A 23,290-nucleotide genomic window follows, 5' to 3' on the forward strand; every position below is an offset into this window, starting at 1 on the left:
CCGGGTCCTGCTGAGGGCCGGTCAGGACTCACCCGTTGCTTTGGTTGCCCGGCAAGGGGAACGAAACGCTGCCATTCGCATAGGATACCAACATGGCAGAGATCTGATGTCATCAGAAAGCGGTGGAGGAGAGAACTTCATCAATACCAGCGGCGACAGAAACAGTTGGTCTCCTGGTGGGGGGGTGAGGCACAGACACCCGAGTCTCCTCGATTTGTCGTCGAGCCAGAGGGGAGGAGCCGGGCCGCCGCCAGCACCTGGAGCAGGCCCAGCAGCTCGCCAGCGTGGTGACTGCGTGACCCCAATTGGAGAGGGGGTGGAGCGGAGCCGCCACCGGCGCCCGCAAGGTGGGCAGACCCGCGACCCAGTGGTACAAGGGTGTGGTAGGAGGGGCAGGGCAGAGCCGCCGCCCGCGCTTGCAAGGTAAGCAGACCTGTGACAGACTGGCGGGTCAGGCCCAGTGGCCTGCCAGCGTGGTACACACGTCACCCCAACTGGAGTAGGGGCAGAGCAGATCCTTCGCCCACGTCCGGATCAGGCCCTGCCGGTGTGGTGGTCACATGACCAGAATTGGAGTGGGGGTGGAGCGGAACCGCCACCCGTGCCCGCAGGGTGAGCAGACCTGTGACCAACCTGCAGATCAGGCCCAGCGGTCTGCAGTCGTGGTAGGAGGGGCAGGGCAGATCCACCGCCCGCGCCTGCAAGGTAGGCAGACCTGCGACAGACCGGCGGATCAGGCCCAGGAGCCCGCCGGCGTGGTACACACACCACCCTAATTGTAGTAGGGGCAGAGCAGAGTCACCGCCCGTACCAGGAACAGGCCCAGCGACCTGCAGGCGGGGTAGTCACGACACCCCAATTGGAGTAGGGGCAGAGCAGAGCCACCACCCGTGCCCTAAAGGTGGGCAGATCTGCGACCGACCAGCGGGACAGGCCCAGTGGCCTGCCGGTACGACAGACACGTCACCCCATTTGGAGTAGGGGCAGAGTAGAGCCGCCGCCCGCGCCTGCAGGGTAGGCAAACCTGCAACCGACCGGCGGATCAGGCCCAGTGGCCTGCCGGCGTGGTACACTCGTCACCCCAATTGGAGTAGGGGCAGAACAGAGCCGCTGCCAGCGCCCAGAACAGGCCCAGTGACCTGCAAGCATGGTAGTCACGACACCCCAATTGGAATAAGGAGAGAGCAGAGCCGCCGCCCGCGACTGCAGGAAAGATACGCAAGCAGTATGAAAAGACAAGGAAAGAAAGGACCACAAGCAATGCAGGTCAACGCAACTTTAGAAGAGGTAACAGCTGCAGCAGATGGAATGTCAGATAAAGAATTCAGGATATACATGCTTCAGATGATCTGGAGTATCAAGGAAGACATTAGACAGCAAAATCAGACAATGAAAGATCACTTCGACAATGAATTACGCAAACAAATCCAGGAAGCAAAGGATCAACTATACAGGGAGATAGAGGTTATAAAAAACAAACAAACACAAATCCTAGAAATGCAGGAAGCAATAAACCAACTTAAAAACTCAATTGAGAATACTACCAGCAGAGTAGAACACTTAGAAGATAGAACATCAGACAATGAAGACAAAGTATTTCAACTGGAAAAGAACATAGACAGCTCAGCAAGACTGTTAAGAAGCCATGAGCAGAACATCCAAGAAATATGGGATAACATTAAGAGACCAAACTTAAGAGTCATTGGGATACAGGAAGGTACAGAGCTCCAAACCAAAGGAATTAGCAGTCTTTTCAATGAAATAATATGAGAAAACTTCCCAGACTTGAAGAATGAGACAGAATCCCAAATCCTAGAAGCCTACAGGACGCCGAATGTGCAAAATCATAAGAGATCCACACCTAGACACATTATAATGAAGATGCCCAACATACACAATAAGGAGGGAATTTTAAAAGCTACAAGAGAAAGGAAGCAGATTACATTTAGGGGTAAACCAATCAGGATAACAGCTGATCTTTCAACACAGACTCTGAAAGCTAGAAGATCCTGGAATAACATATATCAAACACTGAAAGAAAATGGGTTCCAACCAAGAATTGTGTATCCAGCGAAATTAAGCTTCAGGATGGAAGATGAAATTAAAACCTTCCACGATAAACAAAAGTTTAAAGAATTTGCAGCTAGAAAACCATCTCTTCAAAACATCCTCGCCAAAACATTACAGGAAGAGGAAATGGAAAATAACAATTAAAACCAACAGTGGGAGGTAGGACAGTAAAGGGGGGGAAAATAATCAAAGAGGAAAACAAACCATGTTTAGTAACAGAAATAAACAAATATGGCTGGAAGAACAACCCATATCTAAATAATAACCCTAAATGTTAATGGCTTAAACTCACCAATTAAGAGACACAGGCTAGTAGAATGGATCACAAAACAAGACCCAACAATATGCTGCCTACAGGAGACGCATTTGATAGGAAAAGACATACATAGGCTGAAGGTGAAAGGTTGGGAAAAATCATATCACTCATATGGACTTTGGAAACAAGCAGGAGTGTCCATACTCATATCAAATAAAATAGATTTCAAGCCAAAGTTAATCAAAAGAGATAAAGAGGGACACTACATACTGCTTAAGGGATTCATCCCTGGGATGCAAGGCTGGTTCAATATACGGAAATCAATAAATGTTATTCACCACATCAATAGACTTAAAAATAAGAACCATATGATCATCTCGATAGATGCGGAAAAAGCATTCGACAAAGTACAGCATCCCTTTATGTTCAAAGCTCTAGAAAAACTAGGGATAACAGGAACATACCTCAATATTGTAAAAGCAATCTATGCTAAGCCTCAGGCTAGCATCATTCTGAATGGAGAAAAATTGAAGGCATTCCCTCTAAAATCTGGAACAAGACAGGGATGCCCTCTCTCACCACTTCTGTTCAACATAGTTCTCGAAACACTGGCCAGAGCAATTAGACGGACGAAAGAAATTAAAGGCATCAAAATAGGAAAAGAAGAACTTAAACTATCACTATTTGCAGATGATATGATTCTATACCTAGCAGACCCAAAAGACTCTACAAAGAAACTATTAGAGCTAATAAATGAATTCAGCAAAGTGGCAGGATATAAAATCAACACGCATAAATCAAAGGCATTCCTGTATATCAGTGACAAATCCTCTGAAATGGAAATGAGGACAACCACTCCATTCACAATATCTTCAAAAAAAAATAAAATAAAATACTTGGGAATCAACCTAACAAAAGAGGTGAAAGACTTATACAATGAAAACTACAGAACCCTAAAGAGAGAAATAGAAGAAGATCTTAGAAGATGGAAAAATATACCCTGTTCATGGATAGGCAGAACTAACATCATCAAAATGGCGATATTACCAAAAGTTCTCTATAGGTTTAATGCAATGCCAATCAAAATCCCAACGGCATTTCTTGTAGAAATAGAGAAAGCAATCATGAAATTCATATGGAAAAATAAAAGACCCAGAATAGCAAAAACAATGCTAAGCAGGAAGTGTGAATCAGGCGGTATAGCAATACCAGACTTCAAACTATACTACAGAGCAATAGTAACAAAAACAGCATGGTACTGGTACCAAAACAGGTGGGTGGACCAATGGTACAGAATAGAGGACACAGAAACCAATCCATAAAACTACAACTATCTTATATTTGATAAAGGGGCTAAAAGCATGCAATGGAGGAAGGATAGCATCTTCAACAAATGGTGCTGGGAAAACTGGAAATCCATATGCAACAAAATGAAACTGAATCCCTTTCTCTCGCCATGCACAAAAGTGAATTCAAAATGGATCAAGGAGCTTGATATCAAATCAGAGACACGCCGTCTGATAGAAGAAAAAGTTGGCTACGATCTACATTCGGTGGGGTCGGGCTCCAAATTCCTCAATAGGACACCCATAGCACAAAAGTTAATAACTAGAATCAACAAATGGGACTTACTCAAACTAAAAAGTTTTTTTCTCAGCTAAAGAAACAATAAGAGAGGTAAATAGGGAGCCTACACCCTGGGAAGAAATCTTTACTCCTCACACTTCAGATAGAGCCCTAATATCCAGAGTATACAAAGAACTCAAAAAAGTAGACAATAAGAGAACAAACAACCCAATCAACAAATGGGCCAAGGACCTGAACAGACACTTCTCAGAGGAGGACATACAGTCAATTGACAAGTACATGAAAAAATGCTCACCATCTCTAGCAGTCAGAGAAATGCAAATCAAAACCACCCTAAGATACCATCTCACCCCAGTAAGATTGGCAGCCATTATGAAGTCAAACAACAAGTGCTGGCGAGGATGTGGGGAAAAGGGTACACTTGTACATTGCTGGTGGGACTGCAAATTGGTGCAGCCAATTTGGAAAGCAGTATGGAGATTTCTTGGAAAGCTGGGAATGGAGCCACCATTTGACCCAGCTATTCCCCTTCTTGGTCTATTCCCTAAAGACCTAAAAAGAGCATGCTACAGGGACACTGCTACATCGATGTTCATAGCAGCACAATTCACAATAGCAAGACTGTGGAACCAACCTAGATGCCCTTCAATAGACGAATGGATAAAAAAAATGTGGCATTTATACACAATGGAGTATTACTCTGCATTAAAAAATGACAAAATCATAGAATTTGCAGGGAAATGGATGGCATTAGAGCAGATTATGCTAAGTGAAGCTAGCCAATCACTAAAAAACAAATGCCAAATGTCTTCTTTGATATAAGGAGAGTAACTAAGATCAGAGTAGGGACGAAGAGCAGGAGAAGAAGATTAACATTTAACAGGGATGAGAGGTGGGAGGGAAAGGGAGAGAGAAGGGAAATTGCATGGAAATGGAATGAGACCCTCAGGGTTATACAGTGGAGGGGGTAGAGAGAGAGGAGGGGAGGGGAGGGGAGAGGTGGGGAGGGGGGATGGTGGAGGATGGGAAAGGCAGCGGAGCACAACAGATACTAGTATGGCAACATGTAAATCAATGGATGTGTAACTGATGTGATTCTGCAATCTGTGTATGGGGTGAAGGTGGGAGTTCATAACCCACATGAATCAAAGTGTGGAATATGATATGTCAAGAAATTTGTAATGTTTTGAACAACCAACAATAAAAAATTAAAAAAAAAGAAAAGAGAAAAAAAAAAGAAATTAGAAAATGAATAATAAGGAAAAAAAGACTTTTACAACCCCCCCCCCCAAAAAAAATAATGTGCTAACCTGTTAATATGTAAAAATTTCATGTTTTTATATATCAACTAAAAATAAAGTTAAAAATGGGAAAAGAAAATAAAATAAAAGATGCATAAGCACGTAGAAGAAGCAGTCTGTGGCTAAAATAGCAGTGAGGAGCCATGTGGTACTGAGTTCAGTGAAGACTTGACCTCGCATCTTCAAGAATGATTCCCAGGCCTGGGGATGTAGCTCAGTGGTAGAGTGCTTACCTAGTACGTGTGAGGTTCTGAATTCAATCCCTAGTACTGCCAAAAAATAAAAAATTCCTCTCTCCACTTCTTGTTGTTTTTAAGGATCAGTTGTATACATTTTCTCCAGGTATTGATATGGCTTTCCACTTTTGTTATTTCAGACTATAGGCAAAACCTAGTGATAAAATAAATATTACCTGATTAGTTCTAATATCATTTACAAGTCCTTTCATGTAGGTATTCAGTTTGCTCTTGGTGTTATTTTGGGAATTAAATCAAGATTCAGCTTTTCAAAACAGAGCACACAGACTCCCAGGATGAGCAAAGCCATGACTAATGGTATATGAAGCAATAATTAGCATGTCTTGAATTATCTGTTTTTTTTCTAGGATTTCGGCAAATCTTTGTTTAGTTTTTCTACTTGAGCCAAGTTAAATTTTACCAGGTTAAAAATAAAAACTATATTCATTACAATGTACTCTAGTAATTCCTGTCATGGAGTAAGCAGCTAGTAATGTTGAATGAATGAATTATGGAATAGAATGCAAAATGATGTACTTCAAAAGATAAAACATGAGACTTCAAAGAAATTTCATTTTTGCCAACTACATCTTTGGACAGTAGTAGATTCCACATTACTTGATGTACTTTTGCCAGTGGGGCTCTCCTGGGTAAAAGGCTGAACAGGTTGTAATCTAAGGCAGCAGCACATCATTAAATAGTTATGTGGACATTGCCTGCTTGGGATAGAACCAAGGAGAGTGATCAGTCACATCTCAATGGAAAGAATGAGTTTATTGATGGTATTGTCACAAACTCAAGATACATGTGCCAAGAAGGAAAGAGATGCAATGTTGGATTCCAGACAAAGAAAATTATTGTGGGTTTTCAGTATTTGTGTGCTTGCACTTTGTTAGGTGTGTTGAAGTACAAATGAAAAGCAGGGGAACTGCCTCAATATATGGTGTTTGTCTTTTGAAGAATACACATGTCAGATGGTAAAAGTCGGAGACAATATGTGATTTGGTGTCAAAATGAATCACACACTTTAATAACTGTAGCGAGTGTTTTTTGAGAACATTGAATGGTAAGTAAACTTTTTCAGAAGAGAAGACATGAAAAGTAAGAATTTGTGTAACTGTATATATGTGAACAACAACAATTAGCTGTTTTAAGAACTGTGTCAAAGTGACATTTAAAAATACTGTCAAAAATGTATATTGTTAGGTTTTCAGGTTTCATTTTAAGTGGATTCATGTGAACTTTTGATGAAGTTACTTGTGTCAGAAGGTGGCTGATGGGTCATTCTGTTGGTTAAACTCATAATTGTTGGTTCAAGTCATCAAAAGACTTAAAAAATGGTCTATGATGATTTAATCTTACATCTAAACTTATTTTGCATTATCCTTTCTAAGTGACTGAACCTCAACCCAGTTTTCATTTTTTGGTCCAACTTTTAAAAATTTCATTTTCACAAGCACTATGGAAAGTAAGAAAGATACACACAAATTTATTTTGTTGTTGCTGATTGGGAATGTTCACTTTGAAACATCTGTTGACTAAGCTGACTTATTGAGCCAGTAAGGTGAGCAACTGATTCAGTTAACACTTGAGTGCTACTGGGTGCCAGCTGTCCTTTGTGGTAATGTGAATGTTCTTTCCCTCCTCACTGAGAAAAGAAGTAAAATAATGCAGTTTGGCCCCGTGTTTTCTGACCAGCACTTTATCCACTTGTAGCCACACCAAAATATAGGTTAGGTTCTGTAATAACCACTTTCAAAGACACTCCCCAATACACCACAAGTGAGCACACCAACATAAATGGTATTGTTTAGAGTCCTGAACCACCAAGTTAAGTGGCATTTCATTGTTTCTCAATTCTCTGATTGCAGCTAAATATTTTAGGTATATTAAGCCAACTGAGAAGAGAGCACTGGGTGGAAAAGGAGATAGGAAGGGTAAGAGAAACAGACTGATTCATACTCTAGGAAAAGTGTAGTCTCTGAAAGAGGCTAATGAGAAAAAGGGTTGTTTTCAAAGAAGTAAGAGAATTGTTTCCCATAGTTAACCAAATCTTTTCATTTCCTTAAACATTTAATTGATGTTTTAAAATAATTGTTTTGTTTTCCTGCCTATTGGCTTTTTCTATGAGGCATTTGCTCATCCTAAGCATACTTAAGAATTTGCTCTTCTACTTCCACCTCATCTCTACATTTGCAACAATTTTTCTTTGAAAGAACACTCTGGCTAGTTTTTCTGACTTTCTTTACTTGCACAGAGGTGAAGAGTATTTACTTTTGGAGATGTTTTATTGTTGAACCATTTTTATATGAAAGATGCACCCTGGGATTCATTGAAAATAAGTTGGAAACAAAGTATCTTTAGTTCTCCCCCTTTTTAAAGATAAATTATTTAACCCCCCCCCCCCAAAAGCAGGAGGCAGGGGTGGGCCATAAACTATCTCATGATGCACTTATATGCCAATACTAAAATGAATTTTTATAGCAATAACAAAATCAGTGATTAGAAAATGGGAAACAATAGCTTTGATGAAGTTCATATTTTAAGTAAAATCATATTTGCCACTACTCTCTTTCCTTCCTATTATTAACTAATTTTATGGGATTTTGTTTGGGATAGGAAGTCTGCACATTTGTTTATATTGTGGGAAGGTTGGTGTTTTTCTGTCTATCTTCATTGGAAATCAATTGGTAATGAACTTGCATACTTTGAGCCAGTGCTGAGGGGCTTTAGCACAAGAGAAAACAAGAAATAAGAGTGAAGATTTAGTATTTAAAAAATTAATATGTTACTTCACCAGTTATGTTGGCACATTTCTTAGTGTGCAAATGTATGGTACAGTTGTTTAGAATGAGGGATTGAAATAGTCATGCACAAGTAGTGTGAATTTGAAGAAAATTCACTGAACCTGTCTGATCCTTGTCTCATCTGTAAGGGTGGGGATAATAATATTTAATGATTCATTTTTAGAAATGGAAAATAGTTGAGTTATTGGTTAGTTACAGTAAAGCTTTTCACTGGGCTTTGCCTATAAATGTTTCCTGCTGCATCTTATTCCACAAGCCCTACACAATTGAATTCCATTGCTGTATATGTCTCCATCTTCCTTTGTTATTATATCATCAAAATATCTAAACCCAGAAAAAGTCAAAAGTTTATTTAGCAGTGTGTATCTCCTTTAGTTTGCACAATGTTGCTCTGGGTTCCCACCTGTGGCAGCCAACCTGCCTCAAGTTAGAATAATTCTGAAGAGTAGAATAGGGAGCTCCTTATCTCCCTATTTGATCAACTGTGGCCTCTACTGCAACTGCATTTCAGTTCAGCTTCTCCCTTGCTCAGTCATGCTTGCTCTACTCCCACAAAAATATTGTTCCTTGGAGTTCTTCCCAGCCTATATACAAATCCGTCTCTTCCCTGGGAGAACTCAAACTAAGGCATCTTATACAATGATTTAAATTAAAGAATCATGGTGACTCAATGGCAGATGGTAGTAGATCAGACCCGGCTGAGAGCAGAATTTGGTCAGGAGGGTCTTGAGCTAGTGCCTAAGCTAATTCCCACTGACCCCAGGTTGTGCTAACAAGAGTGGTTCTGGGTGGGCAGTGGAATATGTGGGAGCATTTTTGAGTGTTTGGATACACCAAAGTGGGTAGGAGCCAGTGATACTAGACATTTTCTGATATGTATAGTCCCACAAGACAAAAAGCTCTTCCAAATGCTGCACAAATTTCTGATGTTTCTCTAGACATTTATGACAGTGGAAAAACATGTATAAAATTGAGTGTAGAACTTCATTCCATTTTACATATAAACTCAAAGTTTGTTTTGTAAACTTTTAATATCCATTGAGGGTTTTAAGAGTGTAATTGCCATAAAAATGGAGGAAAGATTACACTTTTTTGTGTTCAGAAATGTATCAAGAGCTTATCAACATTTAACAAAATAGCATTATTGATTCCAAGGCTTTATATTATACATGAATTGTCAAGACAATGTATATATTTTATACATTTGTAGTTCTTGAATTATAGTGATTCTTCTTATAAGTGTAATAATTTGCACCTTATTATGTTAGTAGTACTTGCATATTTCACATATAAATATATGTGAATCAATTTTATTACACTCGTGTTTCTGCTTTTTAGTTATGGTATTGAGTTTTTTCCAAATTGCATATATATATATATTTAGGTCATGCTATCTGTAGATTTTATCTCAGGAGAGTAAAGGAATTAGAACTTTTTGAAAAGTGTAAATGAAATCACAATAAAATACTTCAGACTCACTAGAATGATTACAAATTAAAGACAAATAATCTCAATAGGGTGGGAATGTGGAGCAATTGAAACTCTCACAAATGATTCTGGAAGTGTAAAATGGTATAATCATTTTGGAAAACAGGAGTTTCCTATAAGTAAACAATTCATTTTCTCTAGGACTTGGTGATTTTATTCTTAGGTATTTATGCAAGAGACTTAATGTCTGTCCAAAAACAAGATCTTGTTCAAGACTATTCATAGCAATTTTATTCACGAAAATCCTGAACTAGAAACAACCTAAGCTATCAATGGGTAACTGAACAATTTGTGTTATTTTCATACAAAATTCTACTCAGCAATTACAAAAGAACACCTCCTGGTATACATTAGAAAACAGAAGAGTCTCAATTTTTTTAGCAAAAGATGATTTTTATCCTTTATATGAAGTTTCAGGAAGCAAAACCTATGTTAAGAAAACTGAAATAATGCTTGTCTCCGATATGGAAACTGACTGGAAACGATTTGAGTTGGTGGAAATGTATATATTTTATAAAATCCATAATCCATGTGTTAATATATGTATTTAGTAGTATGTCTATTATACTTCCATTAAAACAGAGTATTGTGGGGAAAATAAAATTGGGAAATACTAGAGATAAGGACTTAACAGGGTGTGAATCATTGTTCTAGGACATAAAGAATTTCCACCAAGCTCCTGTCAAAGGATGAAGAAGGGCTTGGGGTAGGGTAAGGAAGTGACTCAGTGAAGACTTTTGAGATCTTAGACAAGGGAAGGTCCACTGTTCCCAATTGTAGTTGCCAATTTTACTTGAGAGATACCTTTGTTGGATGCCTAGGTGGAAGAAGACACATCTTAGTGAAGGTCAGCAAAGATCAAGGAGACAGAACACAAAATGTGGACACTAAGCTTCCATGTCCTGTGTCATTTATGGAAGGAGAAATAGAAAGGGAAGATTCATTGACAGGACAACAACCCTGACAGGGTGTTTAAATTGCCTGGATATTTACTTGAAGTCACTCTTTAACACTGATGGTGATTTGTGAGATTCAGTCTGTAGGTTGAATTTATTTTTTTAAATGATGATAATGGAGATTTAAGGATAAATTGGGTAGAAAATAACAACTACCCCACTGCTGAGTCATAGAGCTATATAATCCTTACCAAGTTGTAGGAGATTGAGAGAATAATTAAAGCGCTGGGCTTAAATTTGTATCAGTGCTGGAAGGTGCCTCCTAGGGAGCAAATCACTCAGCTAGTGAGTGAGCAGAGCCCAGCACTATTGAAGAGTCCCGTGAACACGGAAATCTTGTAGGTCCTGCAGTTACACTTCAACAATATTCATTATTTATCAAAGACAGGAACTGTGTTGAAGTAAATGCCATAAATTTATTTTTTAATATTGTTTATGATGAAAAAATAAGCACATCTTCAGTTTCTCTGACATGGTTGTGAATGAGAGAAATGAGACTAATGTGACTTTCACTCTCAATTATCATATGAGGCCAATACATTATCATCAAATAAGAAATCTTTTTGTTCATTTTTCTAAGTATAAAATGTACTCATAATAACTGTACACTGGATATATAATTAATGGTAAATTTAAATGCCTCTTTTGATCATATGAAAGACACTAAATAGAGTAAATTTTCTGGAATGGGCAGTGTTCATGAGCACCACTTACAGGTTGAAGTTTTTATTGTGTTCCAGCTGCCAGTACTATTATCTGTGACTGGCTCCTGAGAGCAAAGGGACACAAAAATAAAAAACAAAAAAACAAAAAAGGGAAAACTTTACCCTCCCCATTCTAGATTCTTCTTTGAGTTTTGTTTCCCCTCCACAATCTTCCTGCCTTTTCTTACCTTTCTGTATCTTCAGCTACTTGTATTTTTGTTATTTGCCTAGAGTTTACAGATGTTTGACAGAGGGTCTCAAAGGGTGGTAAATTGCCATAATGGTATGGAAAATTGAATGGTATGGTTTTTGTTGTAGGGTTTTATGAATTTTTGAATAACCACATGGAGTTTTAACCTCCTGTAAGCCTGATTTATTTGAGAAAAAATCCTGGTCTCTTAAGTGGGTTTCTCTCTTGTATGGTACTTTTTTTTCCCCCACAACTGGCATCTGTAGTTTTTCCTTGGATCCTGTGCTTTCTTGAATTCCCTACTTTCCCAGAATTCCTGATTTTTCCAGTTTACAGTTGTATTGAATTTAAACTTCATCTTCTTCCCCATTTATCCAAGATTCTAGAGGTAAGGGATTCCTTATTTTCTCCTTCAACTCCATTGAAAGGTGAGAAATAGATAGACTCTTGACCTTACCTTCTTTTAAATATTTTTTTTTTACTTGTCAATGGACTATTAATCTTTTAAAAGAAATTGAACCCAGTGCCTCACACATGCTAGGTATGTGCTGTTCCACCGAGCTACATACAACCCCAGACCAGACCTTGACCTTATTAAGGGGTGACCTGAGAGTTTCAGACTTTCCCAGATAAGTGTAAACCAGTGTGTTTACTTTTATGATAAAATAAAATCCATATAAATGAAAATTTATATTCCTTTTCTAGATCTTTTTAAGGGTCCTGTGTATTTCAGGTTCTATACAGATGTTTGGCTTAAGAAACATTATCTACCTCATTCCCTAACAGTTACAGGGAAGATATTCTTTTTTAAATATATATATATTTTATATATATATATATATATATATATATATATATATATATATATATATATATTAGTTATAGGCGGACACAACATCTTTGTTTGTATGTGGTGCTGAAGATCGAACCCAGGATGCACGCATGGCAGGTGAGCGCGCTACTGCTTGAGCCAATACCCATCCCAACATTCTTTAATCCTTGCAATGACATCCATCAAATTCAGTCTATAGGGGGCATACTTGATCCTTCCCTTCTCAAGATTCTCAAGGTTAGGAGACTTCTGCCCATTTTTGAGAGGAAACATTAAAATTAACATTTAAAATATAATCAGTCCTTATTTTCAGTGGTTCTCTAAGAGCCCAATGCTTTGTTCTCTTTCTTTTTTCCTCTGGAACTTTTTGCATCTGAGCACATCATTGAGTATTCCCTAATTTTTAAACTTTTGCTAACTATGAATTAATGTTTTGTCCATTTAATTACTGCAAGATTTTTTCTGCTCTTTGGAAATGTTTTCTTATTTATTTTATAAATCAAATAAATGTATGGTAAAAATCAGAAAAATATACAAATCCTATGTACACTGTCACACAAATATTCCCAAAAGGAACAGTACTAAGATCAAGGGAAAAGAAAAAATGCTAACATCCCAGAAGTGCTCTCATTTACCTGTTAAGTTACTGCATTATTCCTTGAAGGTGAACACCCACCTTCTAAAACCATCATTAGTTGCACCTTTTTTCGAATCATATAAGAAAACATGCAATAAGTGTCTGGCATGTTTCCACTGAATATTATATTTCTAAACTTGTGTATGTTTTTCAGAGAATTGTAATTCATGCTTCTTTATAGATAATTTGTTTCATAATGTGAAATATCACAATTTACTTATTTATTTGGATGTACATGGATATTGGTTTGTGCTATGGTTTGGGTAAGTGTCCTCCAAAAGACCCCTGTGTTGAAAGCTCCATCCCTACTCCTTAGTGCTCTTGGGAAGCAGACCACCTGTCGGGTCTAGATGGAGAAAGTTAAGTCATCAGGGCCATTCCATTGGGGAATATTAGGACCCTGGACTTTTCTTCTTTCTCTCTTTTTCCTTCCCAGATGCCTTGAAGGGAGGAGCTTTACTCCACTACACACTGCCCATCATGAAATAATGTTTCACTACAGCCCATAATCCACTGAGTCAAGTGACTGTGTCTGAAAACTCTGAAACAATGATCCAAAATGGACTTTTCCTTTCTTATGAATTTATTATCTCAGGTATTTTGTTATAATAATGGAAAGCCAAGTAACACAGGTTGTTTCCATTTGATGACTTTGTATGGTGCTACCCTTAAAGGCTTATAAATCTACTAAAGTTTTATTAAATATTCAACTGTTCAATTTCTGTGATGTAATTTTATTGAGTGATACATTATGGATAGAACTTTGTTGTTGTGGTGGTAGTGTTACTGTACTGGGGAATAACCACAGGGGAGTTCTACTACTGAACTATATCCCCAAGCCTCCTTTCCTTTTCTAAAACTTTTGACACAGGGTCTCTGTATGTAGCTGAGGCTGGCTAGAACTTGCTATCCTCTTACCTCAGCTTCCTAGGTCATGAGATTACAAGTGCATGCCATCCTGACCAGCCTAAAAAACTATTTTTTCATCTAGTGCAAACTGTGATCTGTTAAATTATTAAAAAGAAGTACCTATTTATATAGGACTTCTCCATTTATTCTATATCACATTTGAATATCCACATTGATTTCGAAACCAAAGAATTAAAATTTAAGTACAAGAATAAAATGATTTTTAATGTTTAATTGATCCTGAATTTAATTGTGGGTATTGGAAAATACACAATACAGAATTGCTGGGAGCCATTAGCCAAGTAGGTATGACAATTTCCTTGCCAGCGTACCCCATGTTGCAGTGACATTGAATGTAGGTGACCTTGCTCAAGGACCAAGGCGAATTAGGGCGTTCCCGGTTTAGGTTCCAGGTTTAAGGTTTAAGATTATTCCTGCTGGGAATAGGGCGTATCCTGCTGCCTGAGTTCCCCTTGAGGTCTCACGGGATTCAGACAGTATATTTTGGAGATAGAAGCCCAGTGGAGGTGGATTTGGGCAGAGAACGTGGATTTCCCCAGAACGTGTTTGTAGACGGCTGGTGTGAGTTTGGGAATAAAGAGCTGCTGTTTGAATCTACAAGCTGAAGGAGCCGTCAATTGGCTTGGTGTCGTGGCATTTCTGTATCCTCCTCCCTTCTGCTAGTGATGGTCTAAAATTTGGGGGCCAATGGCTTATGCTGGACCGGTAGTCAGTGACGGGTATGATCCAATTGCAGTGGTATCAACCTAAGACAGGAGGCTGACGCCTAAAGGTCAGTTTTCCGATGACGGGTAAGAACCATATGTTGAATTGGACAACCTACCAGGCACGGTCCTTAAGCCACATTAACCTCACTCCCCCACTGGCACCAAGGCCAAATTTGGGGGCCAACAGAGGTGAGGCAAAGAACCTCACCCCCCCCCACTGGTGCATAGACCTATCCACAAGTATGGCTGTATGCTGGACTGGTGGTCAGTTACGGGTATGATTCAATTGCAGTGGTATCAACCTAAGACAGGAGGCTGATGCCTAAAGGTCAGTTTTCCGATGACGGGTAAGAACCATATGTTGAATTGGACAACCTACCAGGCACGGTCCTTAAGCCACATTGCTTGTTGTTTAATTAATCAGAAGGGGGGAGATGCTGGGAGCCATTAGCCAAGTAGGTATGACAATTTCCTTGCCAGCATACCCCATGTTGCAGTGACATTGCATGTAGGTGACCTTGCTCAAGGACCAGGGCGGATTAGGGTGTTCCCGGTTTAGGATAATTGGGTTTAGGGCGTTCCAGGTTTAAGATTATTCCTGCTGGGAATAGGGCATATCCTGCTGCCTGAGTTCCCCTTGAGTTCTCATGGGATTCAGAGTATTTTTTGGGAGACAGAAGCCCAGTGAGAGTGGATTTGGGCAGAGAACGTGGATTTCCCCAGAACGTGTTTGTAGACGGCTGGTGTGAGTTCGGGAATAAAGAGTTGCTGTTTGAATCTACAAGCTGTGTGGTGGCTCGTGATTGTGTGCCCAGCCAGACTGCGGCAAAGAAAGAGTATTTTAAGAATCATTTCATGAAGACTCAGTTGGATGTTTAGGGAATTTCAATAATTTGAAATCCTAGATTTTTCAGTGAAAAATTTATACCATGAATGAACCAAACGTATCCTAGAACTTTCTTAGGAAACACCTGTAATATGATTTGTATGTTTAAGTTATTAAAGAAAAACATCATAGCAAGATACATATTCCACATGAGGTACATTGTCATATTTCATTTATGAAATTTAAATCGCTTGGTTATATATTTCTTCACTTTTGCCTTACCTTCTTTTCCACTCCCTCTTCTACTTTCTCTCACCAAATCCAATTTGATTTCTAAATCATGTCGATTCTGTCTTTAAGATGTGTTCGTTTCCTTTCTATCTCATTATTTAAGCCAATTATCTGCTCCAGTGAGTTAAGAACTAGAAAGAATGAATTTCATATTGCAATCTTCAGCCACACATGACCAAAGACAAGGCATCAAATATTACTCCTCTTTATTAAATGTGACATCCCTAATATCTTGTTTTTAAAATACTGCTTTTGGGCTGGGATTGTGGTTCATTGATAGTGTGCTTGCCTACCATGTGTAAAGCACTAGGTTCATTCTCAGCACCACATGTAAATTAAATAAGATAAAGGTCCGCTGACAATTAAAATATATATTTTAAAAAACACTGTTTTTTCTTTCACAACTGAATTAATGAAACTTCCTCTACCCTCTCAATAACTAGTTGCATTTTATACATAAATACTAGTGTATGTTTTTTCAAATCCCAGAATTGCAATGTGAATTTACTTTTAAGAAAAGTCTCTGTCAAAATACTTTCACATTGAAAAGAAACTCTTCTGTTCAGTGTGGATACAGGCATGAATTGCTTTTCTGGTGAATATGCTTTATTATTTCTCAAATTTTGTTTCTAATTATTTGTTCAATTAGACCTTCTGTCCCAGTGAAGTAAATTTAATAAAAATCATTTTCATTCATATGGTAAGAACCAGCTAATAGCCTTTATAAGTTCCCAGTATGTCATTTCTCTCAAAAAATATTTTAAAATCATCTTTATGCTCAAGGACTTACCACTTTATGCCATTCCCAAACAATTCTTCCTTGGTTTAGAGTGGCTCTTTCTGAGAACACTGAATTGCTGCTATAAAATTTTGTAAATTATATATTTCCTATTCAGAAACTGCATTAGGTTCTTCCATGGCCAAGATTAGAATTGTATTTTTTATTTATTTCCTCCTTTGCTAGAAAGAAACAAAATAAATATAGGCTCAATAATTGTCTATTTACTATTAACTGACCTGAGATATTATTTCTGAGTTTCTTCTTTAATGTGTATGTTTATCTTTGACCTTAAGACTGTCATAAGACATTCTGAATTTAGTTGTACAATGTTCCTGATTTCATACACCAAAGGCATGTCCTAATCTTTGTAGATATATATTAAAAATTTTATGATGTTCTGAAAAGAATCAATATAAATTCTTATAGCTTTTATTTAATTATTTTATTCTCCAGTTATTATTCTCCAATTTCTCTTCATAGGGATTATTTGATAATAGCTAATTCTTGCATCAAATATAGTATAGGTAGTGTATTGTTCACATTGGTTATATTCTCATCATTTATTGATATTTAAGGGTCTTCTAAAAATAATTCTTCCACAGTTCCATTTCATTTGAAAGTTTCATATCAAGAGTATGAAACATATAAAATTACATGATTTCTATCACAGAGAATAAAAGAATTGCCTCTGATAATGTTCACAAACAAACATTTATAGGAAGAGATGTTGGCAAGGAGTAAGGATAGCCATAAATTTTTAATATGTTGAATATTTTTAATATGCTGAGCAAACCAAAGCAAGTAAAGTTCATGTCACAGAAAGAGAGAGAGAGAGAGAGAGAGAGAGAGAGAGAGAGAGAGAGAGAGAGAGAGAATATGTCACAAGAAAATATGCAGATGCTATTGGCAACCAATGTGAAAGGCAGTTCACAAATCTTATGTTTGAAGTATATGTTGTTCTGTTGCCCAAACTTCACTGTTCTTGTTCTTCAACAGGATTGTTTTGACTAGGAGATTCTTTAAAACTTTATCAACCTTGCCTAATTTTTATTTAGTGTTGAAACTCATGGAGAAGCCTCTAGACTAAAAAGATGGTTGTTTGGGGGCAATAGCAGGGTTTTTAAGTAGAGTGTTTGATTTGCTCCAGTTAGGAGCTAAGAAAATCAGACTCCAAGCCCAAAGTCTTATTTTATTTTTCAATATATTTTTAAGTTTCAATATAATGTCCATATGTGCTTTATTCATAGTTCTTCATTTATAAAACTCCCTGGATTTTGTCCTTTCCTTTGTGGGACACTTTTGGAAGTCTGAGCTTAAAGATGATGCACTAGTTTATCTGGTGAAGGAAATTTCAATACAACACAGCATTTAGATCATAGCATTGGTGTTATTGACTGATTTTGATGCATGGGATTGAAAAGCAAAAAGGAAGAGAGCACAGGGATTTGGGAAATTTTTAGCTTGACCAGAAAAGAAAGAGTACAGAAAGTTTCAACTAAAATGGGCATGGCAATGCTTCACACTTGGACAATAAGAAGGATTTCTCAAGAGCAGCCATCACAGGCTCTGAGATATAAAAATGCAAATTTGTTTCAAAAGTATTGCAGAGAAGAATCATTTGAGAAAAGAGCCCTAGGCCACCCTGAATGCCCAGGACGACTTAGAGAATCATTTCTCTATGTATAGCCAATTTGGTAGTCAGAGGCTGCCACATCTGTGGATCAAGCAAGCCAAGGCACAGCTCATAGCAGATGCAGACTTTGGCATTACACACATGATCTCATTGGGCAAGTAGACAGAATGCAAGATGTATCATCATTGTAGCTTCCATTGAAATGTCAGAGGAAATCTTCGGGTGATGTCGGGCAATATCCAGGGTCAAAGTTTTGCAAGGAACTCAGTCTTGTGACAGCTACTCTCTTGAGACATGCCTGTGATTTCCGTGAAGTGTCTTGACACACTAGGACTATGGCTTCCGTGTATGTGCCTGCCTTAAGGCAGATATGGCTTCCGCATGTGCAAACCTAATTCTGCTAAAGCCCTAGCAACAAGGGTGTGCCTTATCTCTGTTGGCTCCTGCTATCTCCTCCATTCTAACCCCTCCTTCTTTCTCTATAAAAAGCCTATGTACACAATAAGAGTTGCTGGGCCAGTTCGGCTGACTCAACTCCGGACTCTGTGTGATTTTTGTCCAGGCGGGGTGGCAGAGGCCGGGTTGTGACACTCATCTCATTAAGCCCTGGGGACACTAGCTGGTCTAGTGCTCTCTGCTAATCTCCATCGGAGGGCAGTTCTGACAGCTGGTGCCCCATGTGAGGAGGGAACTTCGCTGATGAGCAATCAGTCTACGGGTGAGTGTACCCACATAAGTTCTGGGGCAGTCTTCTTCAAAAAATGATCTCTCCCTTCAATCCCTCGGAATCCTCCTTAAGAGTAGAGGTCTCGAGATTTCTGACACTCAGGCGTTTAAGACCTGGGAGACTATGGTTAAGGCTGCTTCCTGGCTACCAGAGAGTAATTTATTTGATTGGGAGACCTGGGATAGGATTGAACAGCTGGTCCGAAAAGCCCAGGTTAATCGGGGTGAAATTCCTCCTCTTGGAGTTTATCCCATCCTGTCAGCCCTTAAGAGTTGTTGCCCTCCTAGTAGGTCGTGTTCCACACCAGAGGTCAAGGGCCCGCAGCTAAGGGAGGCACTCGGGACAAGATCTATTCCCCTAGGAGACCCTGACCACACACCTTCAACTGAAGCCAGTCCTAAAAGGGAAAGGGGCGATGAGGAGTCCGGGGAGAGCCAAAATGCAGGACCCTTGGACCCCTTTGATGCTGCTCCATGGCCTCCTAGACAGGGAAATTCTCTCCACCCTCCATTACCTAGTTCTGAATCCTCTCAGAACCCTTTTAAAGCATCCACCAGCAGCCCTGGCAGGTCACCCTCTGCCCTTCCTCCACCATATCTGAACTCCGGACCGAGGCTGTACTCCCTTCTAAGGGCTCAAAGTCTCCTACCGGTTGCTGGCTCCACACGGAGTCAGAACCCCGCTCACAGCTTAGTTCAGGGCCATATCAATTATTTCCTGTTAATATTAATCCAGGTGGTAATCGCCCTGCAGCCTGGTATCCCTGGGATCCAGGTGATCTCAAGGAGTTACTTCAGGGCTTTGCCCATCAACCATGCACCTTGGCAGATTGGAGGGCTTTGGTCCTGGCGATTCTTCCTGCCCGGACAATGGGCAGCCAACTCCTTGTTGTTTGCCTCACCATGGTAACCATGGGGTGCCTGGGGAAAGAGCAAGTTTCCTGGTCCCACCTCCCACACTTTGGTGGGCTTCTAATTGATTCTTCCACAGTCACTCAGACAGAACTTCTAGTCCCGCCTTCCAATCACTAACCTGTATTTTCTGTTTCAGATTGCTTCCAGAGCTGCCCAGAGCCCATATTTTTAAGAATGCCTATCTGTAAATGCTAACGAAAGATATTTTTTTCAGACAAAATTTAATTCCACAGGTTTCTATGTTGCAGCCCTAAATTTAAGTTAGTTCTGAGTTACATAACCTGACTTTTGGGGCTGGGGATGTGGCTCAAGCGGTAGCGCGCTCCCTGGCATGCGTGCGGCCTGGGTTCGATCCTCAGTACCACATACAAACAAACATGTTGTGTCCGCCAAAAACTAAATTCTCTCTCTCTAAAAAAAAAAAAAAAAAAAATTAAAAAAAGATAACCTGGCTTTTCTTATAGTTGTGTTACTAAATAATCTATTAATAAGAGATATCTAACATGCTTGTTTGTATTTAACTTTAATTTTGGAGGTTATGGAGAAGCATTTGCTCGCCACAGGAACAAAGCCAGCAATGTTCCTGTAATGACCAAAAAAAACCCTTATTCTAATTCCTGACTATAAAAAATAAAAATGTATACACAAGGATCTTATTTCAGTTACATCAAGTGACATCACATAAAAGAGTGCACTCCTAGGTAAAAATAAATTGAAATGGATCCAAGTATTTTAAAAACCACGTGATTACATAAAGTTAATACAATTATAAGTTATGTCCTTATTCTTAATATAATCTGTAAAATAATTAGTACATGTCTAATTGTTTAGTTAATATATATTTGCCTAATTTTTTTTTAACAGAAAACTCGTAATTTATGTTTTATACGTACATTCATCAGATACTCTGCCTTTTCAGTTACAGATATTTGAGATAAATGTATTTACTATAAATTTGCTTTTAAGTGAAAATACAATCTTCAAGTAGTTTCTAATTCTCAAAGTTATTGTTCAAACTCAAAACATGATAAACAAATATAATTCTTTTTTATTTATTCATTTTTTAATAATTAGTTGTTCAAAACATTACATAGTGCTTGACATATCATATTTCATACATTTGATTCAAGTGGATTATGAACTCCTATTTTTACCCCGTATACAGATTGCAGAATCACATCGGTTGTACATCCACGTTTTTACATACTGCCATACTAGTGTCTGTTGTATTCTGCTGCCTTTCCTATCCTCTGCTATCCCCCTCCCCTCCCCTCCCCCCATCTTTTCTCTCTACCCTAACAAATATAATTCTGTCTACAAAACATCTAAGGATTTAAACTACATTTTTATTGATATTTTTCTTATCAAAGTACAATAATTTGTTTATAGATTCTAAGGTTTCCAGAAATTATTCCAAAGTATAACCAGAAAAAAAAATTCTAAAAGAAAAAGATGCTTCAACAAAGAGAAAGCACACATTGGATCCGAACAGGCAGAAAGAAATCAACATGCTACTCCTGTAGTTCCCCTTACCATGGGGATGCTCGCAGGGACTGCAGAACAATATGCCTCAGGGATACAACAAGCTGCCATTCCCCCCACTCACTCCTCTCTTCTGTCAGTGCCCACACTCAGACCCACCAGGTCCTCTTGCCAGCTAACTCAAAACTCAAACAAGCTGAGTAGAGCCCTCAGACCCCCGTATCAGAGACCTGATGAAAATGGCCTTTAACATTGCTTTGTCATCACTGAAAACAGGTTACTAAGAATTAAAGTCCCTTACAGGCTTTTTGGGATATTCACTCTGGTCTTCCCCTCTGCTCTACCTGTTCAACTGCTCAAGTTTTCCTTGCTAGGAAAATCCCAAACCACTTTCCCATTATTCTTTTACATCTCCTTCCTCATTCTCAGATCCACCAGAGCTGCTCTCAGCCCTGCCTTCCCCGTCTTCCCCCTCCCTACCCAGGCCCACAAAAAGTCTTAACTGACCTTCTCCAGAAATCTTCACCATGGCTGATTTTAGGACTTTCAGCAAAAGAATCCCTATAAAAGAGTTCAGTGTAGATAAACTTCCTTTTTTTCGTGTTGCCCTGTTTTACTTGGCCACTGGCTGGAAAAATCAGTGCTCCAAAAGCTAGACACTCCCTTACTAGTTTTTCACAAAATATGTAAATAAGGCCTCTGGCCTTGAGCTGGGCTTCACAGTGATGGCTACATTTCTAAGATAAGGGAGTTATCAACTAGGCTCCATGGTAACAGCTGGCAGGATGAGGAAAGAAAGGAAAGAAAAAGCTCTCCCCCTCCCAGGTGTCCTTGAAAAGTTAACTTGCCCAGAACAGAAATAAAACAAAAAACAATAAACAAAAACTGCTTTTTGTCAACAGAGTGATATTGTTTTGTCTTGATCCATCATGGCCACAGAGTGGTCTTGTCTAATCCTAATGTTATGTAAGATTGATTATGTTTAATAGGAGAACAACCAGACTTTGTCATGAGTAGCAGAACAGTTTGTCTGATAAAACTGGCCTCATACTCACAGCAGGGCCTGGCTGACAGGCCCCAAAGAGGAGACAAGATACTGGAAGATAATATACTTTCTTTAATATGAAGAGAAAAACTGGGCACAACCCCAGGACATCACATAGGGCAGGTATTTCCCCAGAAGTAAGTACTACAGTCTTAGCTGATGTTGCTGATGATTCTCAAATTACATCAAGGACACCCAGCACCCTGAGTGATACAGAGAAGTGAAGAATCTCCTTACATAAGAAGATCCAATTGAAAAACTTGAAATGTGAAGGATGAACAGCTTAAAAAGAAACCATGAAACCTTGATATGGCATTCCTGCTCCGTTAGATGGCTTTTTGCCACTGTGATAAAATGTTTGACAAGAACAGCTTAGAGGAGAAAAAATTTATTTTAGGCTCATATCTTCAGAAGTTCAGTCTATAGTCTCTTATTTAGTATGAGAAAACTGGTGTAAACTCAAAAAACTGTTGCAAAGGGCAGAGGTTATTTCATAAAATGGAATAGTCTAGTGAATAGGTTACAACTCTCATAATCTAATCATTTCACCTCTGAGCATTCCTGTATTGAGTACTGCAATGAGCTTATTGGGAGACACCTTATATCCAAACCGTAATACCAGCCTAGGAATTTTGCTTCAGTTTAAGTAGGATGGAGTGAGGGAGAAAGGAAGCTCCAAGTGTCCTCTATAACATAAAAAGATTGCAAGCTAATCATCATATTTGTCATAGTTGATGAACCAATATTGATACAGCATTTTTAACTAATGTCCACTGTTTACATTAGGGTTCATTGTTCATGTTGAATTTGTTTTATAGTCTGGACAAATGCATCATGAGTCCAGCATTCAAAGTTCATACGGAATAGTTTCAGTAAAAATCCTATGTGCT

This window comes from Marmota flaviventris, chromosome 6 (genome assembly GCF_047511675.1).
Source record: "Marmota flaviventris isolate mMarFla1 chromosome 6, mMarFla1.hap1, whole genome shotgun sequence".
Classification (NCBI taxonomy): domain Eukaryota; kingdom Metazoa; phylum Chordata; class Mammalia; order Rodentia; family Sciuridae; genus Marmota; species Marmota flaviventris.